This window comes from Candoia aspera, chromosome 5 (genome assembly GCF_035149785.1).
Source record: "Candoia aspera isolate rCanAsp1 chromosome 5, rCanAsp1.hap2, whole genome shotgun sequence".
NCBI classification, from domain to species: Eukaryota; Metazoa; Chordata; class Lepidosauria; order Squamata; family Boidae; genus Candoia; species Candoia aspera.
In genome coordinates this window covers 17442285-17456499 of record NC_086157.1, presented here as the reverse complement: position 1 = coordinate 17456499, position 14215 = coordinate 17442285, and positions in this window count along the sequence as shown.

Here is a 14215-nt window from a genome sequence, read left to right as displayed (position 1 = left end):
AATTAGCTGAGCTGAATTAGCTAAAACTGACGTGCCTTTTTTATAATCACCTTTAAGCAATAAAATGATTTTCTTTCAGTTATGTTTTATCAAAAATACCTTTAAGCAAAAAGCAAAAAACAAAAGAACAAAAACTGGAGCACCTTATTTGTGTATATCTGTATGTATGTGTGAGCATGTGTATAAATGTAGGGAGGACTACCATTAATCAGGCTTTTCTTTCTAAGCAATAGTGAGAACAAAAAAAAAAAGAGACTAATGCCTAAAAAGGGATGTGGTGGCACTGCGGGTTAAACTGCTGAGCTGCTGAGCTTGCTGATCGGAAGGTCGGCGGTTCGAATCCGCGTGACGGGGTGAGCTCCCGTTGCTAGTCCCAGCTCCTGCCAACCTAGCAGTTCGAAAACATGCATATGTGAGTAGATTAATAGGTACCGCTTCAGCGGGCAGGTAACAGTGTTTCATTTAGTCATGCCGGCCACATGACCATGGAAGTGTCTATGGACAAACGCCAGCTCTTCGGCTTTGAAACGGAGATGAGCACCGCCCCCTAGAGTCAGACATGACTGGACTTAATGTCAAGGGAAACCTTTACCTTTACCTAATGCCTAAAATAGAAGCAGAAAGAAAACAGAACTGTTACATTTATAGCGAATGGACACTGAAATTGGAGATTCTACTCTTGATTGAATATGTTGTAACCTTAACCTGATGCCTTCCAGATAGGGTGGGACACATTGATTGGGATTCCTTGGAGTTACAGTTACAATACATCCAAATTACATTAGAAATAAAGACTATAGTAAGTGAATCCAAACGCTAAAAAGAGGCACCATAGATATTATCTGTTTGTTATACAGAATAATGATTTTTCCATTTAAAAAATCCATACTTCTTGAACACTTTGATCTCTTCTAGAGAAAGGAAGTGTCAGAAGAAACCCTTCCCAAATCTTCAAAGTGTAAGTTGGCCATCTAGCAGAATTTTATTTCCTAGTTTTAATATAAAGATCTGAAAAGGTTTTAGAAAAAAATAGTTGGGAGGTAGTAGAACCATTGTGCTGAGTTTATGAGACATTATGACTGCAAATATATTGCAGTTCATGATCTGTGTATAAAAGTTTAATCCAGTTACTTGTAGAAAGACTGGAATTAGTGGGAGCCAAGGAATACATGTCAGGTTGCAAAACAAAAAAGAATTATAAGAAGATTCAAAGGTTACAATTTGTTCATGAAGAGCTTTGCTGGTATTGAGTGTTCAATGTTGTCAAAAAAGTGATTCTGTATTCCTGGAAGGATGGTTGTAGATTGGATTCTAAAGATTGGCTAAATAAAAACTGCTAGGTCTCAGCCTTTGAACCAGCTTTGTACTGATGGGCAGGCAGGTTTGGACCATATGATACCGAGTTGTCCAGTTGAACACATTAAAAACTGGTTTGTAATAATTTGTATAAACATAATACTACTAGTAGTATAAGTTTATTGATTAATCAATTGACCATATCAAAAAATTGGGCATCAGCTACAATAAAATACAGTAGCATAAGACATGTAACATACAATAAGATAAGATAAAATAGGCTAAAGAGAGATAAAATAAGATAAAATACAGAAAGGTGAAATAGAGATAAAAGAGTAAGATAAAAGAGTATAACATAATACAGAGGCTTATAATAAGGTGATTAATAAATACAAAAACAATATGTGTTTAGGTGAATTCATCACCTTTGCATGCCACCCTATCCCCAGCCCCCACCAGCCCCTTCCACTTACTGTATAGGCCCACTTCTCTTCATTTTTAAAAGATCAGAAGCAGTGTCTGTCTACCTAAATGTTATACTGGGTTCAGTGGGGTTTATTCTGGGGAAGTGAATGGAAGAGAACAGCTTAAAAGTAGCAGCTGAATGCCAAAGATGGGGCTTTGTATTAAAACATTCTTTTGTGCTGGATTCTTGATGTACTGTAAATCAGTCCTAAAATCTGCTTGCCCTCTTGTGAAGCAATATTGAGAAAAAAGTCAATTTCCTTCTCTTGGGATCCCTACCTCAATCTAAAACCCCATTTATTTATTTATTTATTTATTCAATTTATACGTCACCCATCTGGCAACAGCAATTCTGGGCAGCTAACATGGATTTTTTAAAAAAAATCATAATGCAAAATCAACAGGATTAAAAATGTAATGTCTACCAAGGACAACTCCAATCATCAATAAATTAATGTCAACCTCATATGCTCTGCTAACTTCCTGTTCTTTGAGAAAACATCAAAGTTTTAAGGCTTTTTGGAAAGCCAACAAGGCTGAGTCCAGCTGGGCCTTGGGAGGTGGTGGTATGGTGTTCCAGAGGAGGCACTGCAACAGAAAAGGACCACTTCTTGGGTCTACCAGATGACACTCTTTAATAGAGGGAACCCAGGGCATGTCCTTTTGCCAGATTTAATGGGATGGATTGAAACTATTGGAGAAAGTCCCACAAATAGCCCAGCCCCATGCCATGAAGGTTTCAAGGTACATTATCTACTGTACTTATTTAAACTCATGGATCCCCAGTACACTTTGCATAATGCTTACACTTGTCTTCCCTGCTATTTTTTTTTTATGCTTAAACACTAATAAATAGAAGTGTCCAAGAACATATGTGAGATGTGTAGCTTCTCCCTAAGGCAAAGGCATTCAAGAATTTTATATGTGCATATGATGAATAGGAAGCTAGACACATGGGTGTGCATCTTTGTTCCATGCAACAGATGTTTGGTGAACTTCCCTACTGAAAAGGAACCCAAGTCTTCTAGTAATTTTTTAACCTTTTATGTTTATGAGAGGGGCTGAAGTACATAAATAACTATAGTAAAGGAATTGGATATGTGAGACATCTACTTACTGTATCATTTGGTTGATAAAAATGTAACGAGCTCTGTATGTTATGGAAAAGTGGTAAGTAATAGTCACTAATGAGGTCTGCTGTTACCTAATGAAATGCAATAGCATTAAAATGATTTCACAGCATTTTCTTTTAATTTCTTTCCCATTTACAATAAGAATTCAATTTTCTAACAAGTGCAAGCATTTAAGCACAATTATTCCATGGTTCAGTGCAATGGTTTGTCATTTAGAAACTGGGACTAATGGATGAACACTCAGTAAAAGGAAAGAAAAATAACACCACATTTAATTTCCTACTATATCCCTTTCTTTCATGCCACTAATATAACTTCCTTACAATGCAGACTTACATTATCCATTCTCCCAAATAAACTCCACTAAGTCCAGTTGTCGTTTACAACCAGGCAAATGGCAATAGGATCTCAGCCTTAAATTATTCCCCAGATATTACTGTCACAATGTTTAGGTACCTAGTTAAAATAGGCAATTATTTATTTATTTCATTAAAAAAAGAGTTGGGATGGATTTTGCAACCAATAAATTCAATCTCCTGCTCAGTGCAGGAATCTACTACTTTTCTAGCATCCCAGAAGATGACCATCCAATCTCTGTTTACACCCCCAGTGAAGAAGGTTCTATCATCTGCTAGGCAGTCTGTTTCATTGTTAAACATTTACCATTAGGATCTGCTGAAAATTTGCATGCTGCAAATCAAACCACAAATTTCTAATACCATTTTTATTTATAGACAAATACCTGTAGGTCTTCCAATGGCTCAATAGGTTTTGTTAGGAAATAAAAATGAAGGGTAACTACAGCTGATTCTTTGCTTGGAAATGTGGTCCTTTTGTCAAGAAAGCAGACAAAAGTAAGTTGGGCTGGCACAGAGCAATTTTGCCACATTGGCTTTTGTACATGAGCATTTGGTGACAACCATTTTGTGAGAGTACTCATGCCATGCTTCAAAACCTCAAATATGCCCATCAGGGCTAGAGTTACTGTTTATATACTGCTTGATTCTTGCCAGAAATTGACCATTCCAAAGGAAAATGGGAAAGCCATGGCTGATACATATGGTATTGTAAGTCCAAAGATTTCATTAAATGCTAAGTTACATTTTGCACTGTCCTGAGAAGGCAAAGAAAGATTGTTTCATTTGCCATCACTTTGCTCATGCATTTTTTAGTACAATTGACAAATATTCTTTTGCAATTCTGTCTAGGTTGGCTTTAAAAAGGACACCTAAGATCACCTGTATTCCTTCAGGAGTTTCAGTAACTAGAGAGAAAGAGGGGAAAAAGACAAGAGAAGAAGAACAAAAGAAAGATGCAAAATAGTAAAAATAAATTCATAGAAATCTTGACAAACTTGCAAATCCTAAAATTACAGTTAAATTTTCCCATGCTTTTCTGAAATATTCTAACAATGCTACTGCATTTTATTATTCTTCCTTCGATTAAATGTACCCTCTGTCAATATTTTGTAGTCTTCTTTATAATGTATTAATGTGGTTCTTGCCACTTGATAGTCTGGCTGACTGACCAAATCGCTTCACTCATTTGGCTTGAGACTGGAACTGAAACTTCTCAACAATGAGAAATGCATTTGTAAACATTATTTTGAAAAAAAAATTGCAAAAATGTAGCTATAGGTAAACTGTAATTTAATGCAATAGATTCATAGATAGTAGTTTAATGCAACAGATGTATTAGTGGGGATCATATAGTAAACTCAGAGTCCTTCCTCGGGGGGAGATGGGTGGTAGTACAAATTTGAGACATAAATAAATAAATAAGTAAATAAACGTTGCTGTTTAATAATGGCAATTGGAAACAGAGTATTTATAATTTTCCTGAAGGCATGTTCCACTTCAACTAAAACAAATTAGGTCACATAATTTGTTTTATTGCATTAGCTTAATAGGGAACCACACTGGTTTAGTTTAGTAAATAATATTATTGTTTCTTTCCCAGTTAAGGAAAAAAAACAAAACAAAACAAAGAATGCCAAAAACACCAGGGTGCTTTTATCCAATAGACTGAGTTAAAGAGAGATGCTCTTTTAAATTGTGTTAATGTGCAAATGCCTATTTGATTGACAGGGCATTGCTTAGCCAGTCACCTCTTAAGTGTACCTGCAGATTGGCTAATCCTCATCTTGGCAGGTGATATGGCCCAGTTCCACAAATTTTCAGTAATCAATAGAGTGCCATCATGAGTCACTGTTCATGATATCTTTCATCTTTCATTTTATATATCTCCACTGGTGATCTCCACCAGGACTGAGGGATATTCGCTCAGTGATCTCCACCAGAGATAATTATAGGACACTACCTTGGGTTAGACATAGATGGAGGAGAGCTGTGTTAGTCTATGGTGGCAAAAAAAAAAAATCAAAAGGTGCCCATGAGCACCATTTCTAACTAACAGATTTTATTAAAAGGCAGAAGCTTTCGTGGGCTGCAGCTCACTTCATTTGAGGCATAGAGTGGCTAAACTGATGTAGGATTTAAATTGGGCTGAGGGAGAAAGGGCGGAGAAGACAGGTAGGTTATGTAGATGCAGGTTACATATAAGTAACCCCATCAATTAACAACTGTAATGGGTTAAAAACCTATTGTGTTTGTTGAAACCTTTTCACATACATATGAATTCAGCAATTTCTCACTCAATGGTGCTGTTTTTCCAAAGGAAATCATTTCCAGGTTTACCATAGAGTGTCCTGGGAGGTTAAAATGGTCTGATAATACTTTGTCCTTGCTTTGAATTCTGATGCCAGACTTGTGTCCATTAATTCTTTTGCACAAAGTTTGTCCCATTTGTCCTATATAGAATACAGAGAAGCGATTCTGACAGATTATGGCAAAAAGCACATTAGAGGAACAGCATGTGAAGGTGCCTCTAATATTGTGTGTGTACTTGTTAGGGACTGTGGTAATGCTGTTGGTTTAGATGTGGGGCAAAGTAGACATCCGGGTTTGTTTCAGGGTGTGTTCTGATGTTAGCAACATTGTCCTGTTGTTTTTTGTTGCTTGTGAGAATCTGTTTTATATTACGTGGGTGTCTTTATGCAGGTAAGGGCCTGCCATTCAGGGCCTGAGAAAGTGCAGTGTCGTTGTTCAGTATGAACTGTAGCTTATTAATACTGTAATATGTTTGAGTAGTTGGAGCTGTGAGCTGTAGAACACCAGTGGTGTTCTGTTCTGTTTCTGTGGTTGTCTTTTAATAGGTCCTCCATGGGAATTGATCTGGCTCTATTGGTTTCTCTATTGATCTCACTGGGTGGGTTGTTCAGCTTCCTGAATGCCTGGTTTTCTTTGCATTCCCTTCAATGACTCATACGGACTTTTGTCCTTGTGAATTGTTGTCTCTGAATCCAGTGGTGGTGGACAAGCAGGGAAGTTGGTGCATCTTAGATTGTAGAAGATATTAAAGTAAGAGCAACCATTCAGCTATGCTTTTAACTTTCTAAGTTTGAATAATCTTGGAGACATCTTAGTAAATTCTACATAGGCACTCTAAGGCTCTGTATTTTAAATTCTACTTTTAAAAAGGGCTACTAGTCCCTAATGGTTAAGTTTCTGTTTGGCTGTAAGTGCCCAGGAATTATTAGTGACAAGAGAATCACAGCCTAATTTATAGAAATTACCAAACAGGAGAGCAGAAATGCAGAGAATGTAAACATGACAAGTAAACAGGCACAGTACATTGATATTCAAGATTACCTATCAATAAATGGCATAAAGCTTTAACCTCACAAGTGGCTTGGAAGATAAGAAGGTAGCCTAGGCCTACTGCATTTTTCAAAATAACTTATCAACCAAAATGTTAATCCTTTTCATTCTTCCTTAGTTTTATTTCTTTTTCTTTCTCCCTTAAATCTGTTTATTGCCCATATCAACAGTAATGGTCACCTGTTCTGTAAGCGCACCTCGCCATCACCTCCTTATACTTGTTTCATTTCATTCTTATATGGTTGTTCATAATTTGAGGCATTGGTGCTCCTTTTTGAATGGTGGCATTTTTAAAAATAATGGCTTGTCAACACTTGTTGGCTGATGTTATGGGCAAGACTAAAATTATTATCCAAGGTGATAGTATGACAACAATCAGGAAGCTCTATGATAAAATATTGTTGAGGGTGAGGACATTGCCTATACAGCATAATGATACTGAAAAAGAGCATTAACCAAATAAAGTTATTTCACCAAATATCTGTATTTGGTCAAAAGTTTCAGAAAGTTATTGTGTCTCCTACACAAACCTTCAGGGAATCCCTTATTGCTTAATCTTGTTTAAGAATTACATTATGTCCACATTCATGATTGTTACAATAAGTTGAAGACTGAGGTTTTGCCCTTGTGCTTCATAGAACAATTCAGTAGTGCAAACATGGCCCTGTAAAAATGTCCTTTTGGGTTTATTGTGAAAAAAGATCCCCTGCCTATACAGTTTCTTCTTGTAATCAGTCTGAAAGATTGATGTTCATTTTGAAATGGTCACATTTTTATTGGGCTGGATGTTACAGAAGAATGGCTCACAATATCCAATTTAGTTGACACAGTATCCAAATACTGAGTTACTGTTAGTATTATTCACATCCTTTTATTAGCTTCTAAGCACATAACACCAAAATCATTTACAATTCTGCTGTAAAGAGAAAGAATTTACAGAAAATCCTTGCAAAAATTAAGACCCAGGAAGCCCTATTGAAGCTAGAAAAAGCCTGGAGTCTTGAAGAAAGAATGCAGATGAATAATGCTTCAACAGCTATGGTTGTTATGATATCATATATCTAAAAACAAAGAGCAAATAGCAGTGAACAAGCTTACAGAACAATGTAACTCATCGCTTATGTTGAGAAAACACAGCCACTCTATATTAGGCTCAGCTACAAAATGAGTGCCCATGGGAATACCAACAACAGTAACAACAACAAAAACAAATATGGACACAACATACTACAAAGAAGACAAAAGAAAAAAAAATAATGGGGACTGTAGTAGTCAAGCTAAATATTCACCTAGGATATTTGCTGGCACAACTAGCTGTCTCTGGGACTTCACATACCTGCCTGTATCCTTATGGGAAATACTCCTGACTGACCCAACAGTCCTTTTGTCAATGAATCTGGAGTTCTGAGCCCACAGAATGTCTTCTCACTCCTCAATAGCATCCAGGACACCCTGCCTCCTAATGCTGACCTAGCTTTCCCATCAAACCTAGAAGCTAAAAATAATTTCTGAATTATTTTATTTATTATTACCTTTATTATTTATTAGTACCTTTATTTTGTACATGTCAAGGTAGCATACATAATGCTCCTGCCTCCTCTTTTCTCCACAAGAACAACCCAGGGGAGCAGAAATACAGAGAATTTAAACATGACATTTAAACATCTCCAATGGATGGATTAGGCACAGTGAGAAAAGAAAGTCAGAGTCCATATAGGATGGTAACATAAAAAAAAAGCTGGGAGAGAGCGATTGGCTCAAAGTGATCCAGCTGGCTTTTGTGCTTAAGGGAGGCCTAGAACTCACAGCCTCCCAATTTTTAGTCTGGCATCTTAACCAGTACACTAAATGGCTCCATTTTCTTTTCTATAAAGAATTTAGAAAAAAGAAGAAAAACAAATCACCCTCCCTACATATCAGATGCCTGCCACATCCTTTCTAAACCAACTGTCATGCTCCCAGATCAAATGTTCCCAGAACATCTGATTGGATTTGTGTGCATGAATGGAGTCAACGCGTGTCGGGACTTGCGGGTCAGCAAAAGTGGGAGGGGGACATGCCAGGAGTGTGAAAGCATCTTGTCTGGACTATCTCTGGTATCTAAGGTCGAACTGCCAAGCTGTTAGAGACATCTGCAAAGGACTGAACTAGCTGGCACGAAAAGGGGTGCTGCATACTGAAGACAGGGAGGGGGTTGAGTTCATTGAGCTGTTTAATTTGGGGAAAGCGCAGGAACCTTTATTCACAACTTTTTCACTGTACTGTATGCTACACTCCATTAAAGAGATTTCTACTTTAGCCACGTATGAATTGAGTTTAATGGCAAGCTGAGTAATACAGTCATTATACCAACCCCTGTCTCTCAAAAGTGATTTAAAAAAAAGAAAAGAAAGAAACCAACCTCTTGGCCTAATCCCAGTGTTCACTTATCCCATTCTGGCCAACACATCATGGCTGAGCCCATAAGGAAGGAAACAAGAGAATTGTTTTGTAATTTTTAGCTATGCATTCATCTAGTTCTACGAACAAGGAAGTCCCCTGAAACAGCTGTTCCTTTTGCTTCAGTTTACCGCAAATGTCTTTTCTCTGAAAAGTATGTGTGTATTTACACACACACCTTCTTCTATCCCCTTCAGATTTCTCCCTTTGTTTCTTAAATCTCCTCAGTATTTCTATCTTTAGTTAAGGGTTAAGGGGTTGTTTGTTTGCTTGTTTGCTTGTTTTGGAGGGGTGGAGTTGTATCTTCTGCGTCTGACAGAAAAAAAAGGATCTCTTTCTCATGGAGCTATTGATTCCACATCTGGCAAGCAATGTATTAATCTCTGAGCCTGTGTGGGATATAAGTTGACATTTATTCAAGAGATACCTCATAGAAGATTCATTATAAATGAATATGAGTATGGTAGAAATGAATTTGTTGGGGGGAGTATCAAAAGAAAAAATAAGTTAGAAAAAAAAAAGTCAAATCTTTTTCAGTACCCATGGGGCAAAGAGTGATAATTTGGCCTGGTTGTTGCACTGTTGTTATGAAATATAGTAGACCTGCCTGGAAGTGGATGAGATGAGAAAAGATGCTCTATAGCATACCGTAGGAAAAGAGTCCAATATATTTTTGACTGCTTCTAGATTTGGATCAAGGCCCTTGCTACCCAATTCTCTCAGGCTTTTTATCCCCTTTTGAAGTTGGATTGGCCACCTTCTTTCTTGAAGATATTGCCCATACTGGTGAGTCCTCTTCTACCTCAGGTTTTATGAGGAATATATTTATTTAGTTATTTTGTTCCATTGATACCCTGCTTTCCATTCTTTTGAATATAAAGATATGAAGAACATTGGCAAGATTCACAGATAAGATTGGCCATACTTACAATCAGGGCCGCAACTAGGGTCTGTGTCACCCGGGGCAAACATGGATTCCGCGACCATTTTGGTGCCCCCCCTAGTTGCGGCCCTGATTACAATGACCATATGTCCTTTATTATAAAGGACAGTCCTTTATTTCAGAAAGCTGTCCTTTAGATTTATTTATTTTTCAAAAACTCACTTTTGTCCTTTATTTTGGTCATTTAACGTTTATCGTACAAATGGTACCACTTAATACACAGTCTTTCACATTCATGTGAAAAATATGGAAATTGAATTGTCTTTTTAAAATAAATGTACATATGCTGTTTGATTTTATTAGAATATGTATTTTTGTAAACTTTTTCATGGTTTTGCTCTTGAATTTTCCTTTGAAAAGCAAAATTATAAACATTTTTTTATTATTATTCTGATGAACCTCTTTCAGATTTGCCCCCTTTTCAGGTCTGTCCTTTATTTTTTCCAAGAAAATATGGTCACCAAACACTACTAATAGTGTTTTCTGCTTCTTTTTAAAAAACATGGAAGGCCTATAAGAAGTTTCTGAGGGAGAAGAAAATGGAAGTTTCCATTTGCCTGAAAAAAATCCCAGAGTTTCTCATGCTATACCTGTGAATATAAAATAAAATCCCCTTCAAGTTCAGCTTGACTCCTGGTGACTTCTTGGATATATCCAAGTAGTTTGCTAGGCAACAATATGGAAATCTTTTGCCACTTGTTTTCTTCCAGGATGCTTGACTTCCCAATTTAGTCTGCACCCCTGGGATTTCCTAGTCATCTTCCACTCAAATACTAAGCAAGTATGATCTGATATAGCTTCTTCGTGCTGTTTGGTTGTTCATTTGTTGTTACAGCACAATACACCCTAATCAAAGAACTATTAACTCAATCAATAAACCAAGCAGCAAACAACAGCCCAATCAAAGAACTCCCAAGGAGAGAACAACACCCCCACCAACACAAGCAGGGCAAGCCATGGCATATAAACTGAAGGAAGGCCCACTCCCTCTTTGCACTGAAGATGTTGCCTAGTCTGGAAATGAAACATCTGCAAGAAAACACCAAGGCTCAGAGAGCACCAAGGACTCCACAGTTCAACCCTGAGCTACAAATATTTGCTTCGATTATTATCATTTCTATTTACTGTATAATTGTGCTGTTTGGTTGTTCATCTGTGTTACAGCACAATACACCCTAATCAAGGAACTATTAACTCCATCAATCAACCAAGCAGCAAACAACAGCCCAATCAAAGAACTCCCAAGGAGAGAACAACACCCCCACCAACTCTGGGAAGCTCTGGATTATTGACACACTGCTTCTTAAATGCAAATTGTATGCTAAATAGATACTGAATAAATTTTTAAAAAATGATTGGAGGAAATGCCATGCTTATATGGATGGGATCTTTTGCTTCCTTTCAAGTTCATTTTTCTCTGATCATAAGATTGTTTCCATATCTGTTTAGAAATTTGGGAAACATCCAAAAATGTTCATGAGTAATATACTGTATATGCAATATATACATTTTGCTGTGCACTTCTTTCAATGCAAGATTCTTATCCCTTTTCTCTTTTGCATGACATTTCTCTCTTTCATTTTGTGCACACTGATGTGTATTTTTATATCCTTTTCCTTAATAAGCATGTGTGTGGTTTTTTCTAATTATGAATGACAAAATATAAATCACATATACTTTCCAATTTGTTTATAGGTGAAGAGATAGTTAATTCACATAAACATTCAGATAGAATTAATTTTCTGGGCATCCCTAGAGTACAACAAGAACAAGCAGGGTCCCTCCCACCCCCCACCCCCTCCCACCCCCAGGCTATTTGATTTTACATAACTGCATCTTGGTGAATATATTATTGACAGAACCCTTGCATGTCTTTGTGGGTTTTATTGATCTGAAAGCAGGCTTTCACTCCTCCTAGCAATGCATATGGGAATAACTGCAATCAATTGGTATTAATTTACCATTGTTAAACTTTTTAATAAGAATGCTTTTTGGAACACTTTTATGTGTTCAGATTGAGTTAGGTGGCCAATTCTCAAACACTATTTCAGTCACTAACAGAATATAGCTCCTTTGCTTTAAGTTCAATATTCTTCAAAGCACATAAAACCTGTAACCATGAGGGGGAAAAATTAATTATGTATAGTCAGGTAATGCCTTTGCAAAGACCCAACTAAGTTGGGAAGAAATTTTGCTTGGTGCACTAGATAAAAAGGTAATTAAACAAGATCATATCACTGTATCCAGAAGCTGGTTGAGACTGAACCCTCAAGAGGTAAAATCCCCAATTAAGTCATAGAAAATCTTAATTCCCCTTGAGGTAAAATTTGCCCTAGATGGCTAAATGTGATTTTTTCTAAGATACCTTAAAACAAAAGACAGAAAACAAAGTGGTAGCCTGGTTGGACCTTGAGACATAGAACAACCACAAAAACTCTTAGCTGGGTGATACTTTTAACAGCAGCAACCCAATGTTTTCTCAAATAGTTAATAAAAGGATTCCTATTATTTTCTATACTTCAGCAGGTTGCAGCACTGAGCTGATCTCAGATGCTAAGCAGGGTTGCCCCTGGTTAGAACTTGCATGGGAGACCAACTGAGAATTCTAGGGCTGTTGGCTAGACTGGAAAGCCAAAAATTGTTGGCAAGCCACTGTATTGCTGCCAAGAAGGATACATGGGTGTGTTCACAAGGTCACTAAGGGTCAAGCTTGACTTCAGCATATTGAAACATTGATGTTACTCTAATTTTCTGTTTAGAAGTTGGATTTCACAGGTAGCTAAGGTGATTTAGGTTGCAATATTACAGTGAACAAGTACAAATTATTTGATATAAAACCAAAATCATGAGTTTAGGAATTTCACGGTGTATAATGTAAACAATACTATAGGTGGACATCTATTGAAATATCTTTAATCAATGAAATACTGAGGAAAACTTTTCTATCAGTTTTGCTCAAATTCACAGATTTTTCTATCAGCAAAATACTGATAGAAAACAAGCCTCCTCATTTTGTTTGTTTGTTTTTAAATCAAGCTAAAGGTAGGAATTTACAACCATAGTAACATGTATCAAGAATTCTCTGTTAGTATAGTTGGGTTGTTATTAACCCAACATATTCTTGGGTTCCCAAGAACAGCTGGGAGTATTGCTACTGTACCAGCCCCCCTGCTGCATAGCAACCTCCCTGCCTGAGCTGCTGGAGGCCATCTCGGGTTTGGCGGTGGAGCTCCCCAAACTTATGGTTTTCGGGGACTTCAATCTGCCTTCCCTGGGGCGTGCCTCAGAGGCAGCTCAGGAGTTCATGGCTACCATGGCAGCCATGGGCCTGTCCCAGATCATTCGGGACCCAACTCAAGACAGTGGTCTCACTCCGGACTTGGTCGTCTTGTCGGAGCAGTGGCAACGTGATCTGAGGGGAGAGCTGCATCTATCCCCATTGTCATGGTCAGATCATGCCCTGTGGACCTGAGATTCTCTTATGCCACTCCCCTCTGCAAGGAGGCAGGACACATTCGATTGGCCTGCTCCCGGCGACTGATGGACCCAGTGAGGTTTCAGAGGGAGCTGGGGGAGCTGCCCAGGGATCTGCTGCATGGTCCAGAGGAGGCCCTGGCTGCTGCCTGGACCAGGGAAGTGGCTGGGGCCTTGGACAGGATCGCGCCTGTGCGGCCTCTTTTGCCTCATCCAACCCGACACTCCCCATGGTTCACGGAGGAGCTGAGAGTTTTGAAGAGGCTTAAGAGATGCCTAGAGCACCACTGGAGGAAGACAAAGATTGAATCTGACCGAACACAAGCTAGGGCCGCTATTAAGGCCTACCTTGTGGCAGTAAGAGTGGCGAAACGGCAGTATTTCTCTGCTCTTATTGCATCTGCAGATTGCTGTCCAATGGTCCTGTTTAAGATCACATGTACCCTTTTGGGGAAGGTGGGCCCAGTGACCCACTTACAGGGCTGTGCGGAACAGTTTTCTGAGTATCTGCAGGATAAAATCACTCGGATCCGGTCTAAGTTGGACTCCATGCGTGAAGCAGGGTCTGTGGAGCTACCGAGGGAACGTTTTAGCCTTGTTATCTGGGAGCAGTTTGATCCGGTTGGACCTGAGGAAGTGAACAGGATCCTCCAGATTGTGAATGCCACCACCTGTTATTTAGATCCATGCCCCTCCTGGCTGGTGAAGGCAGCTCGGGAGGTGACGTATGGTTGGGTCCAAGTGAT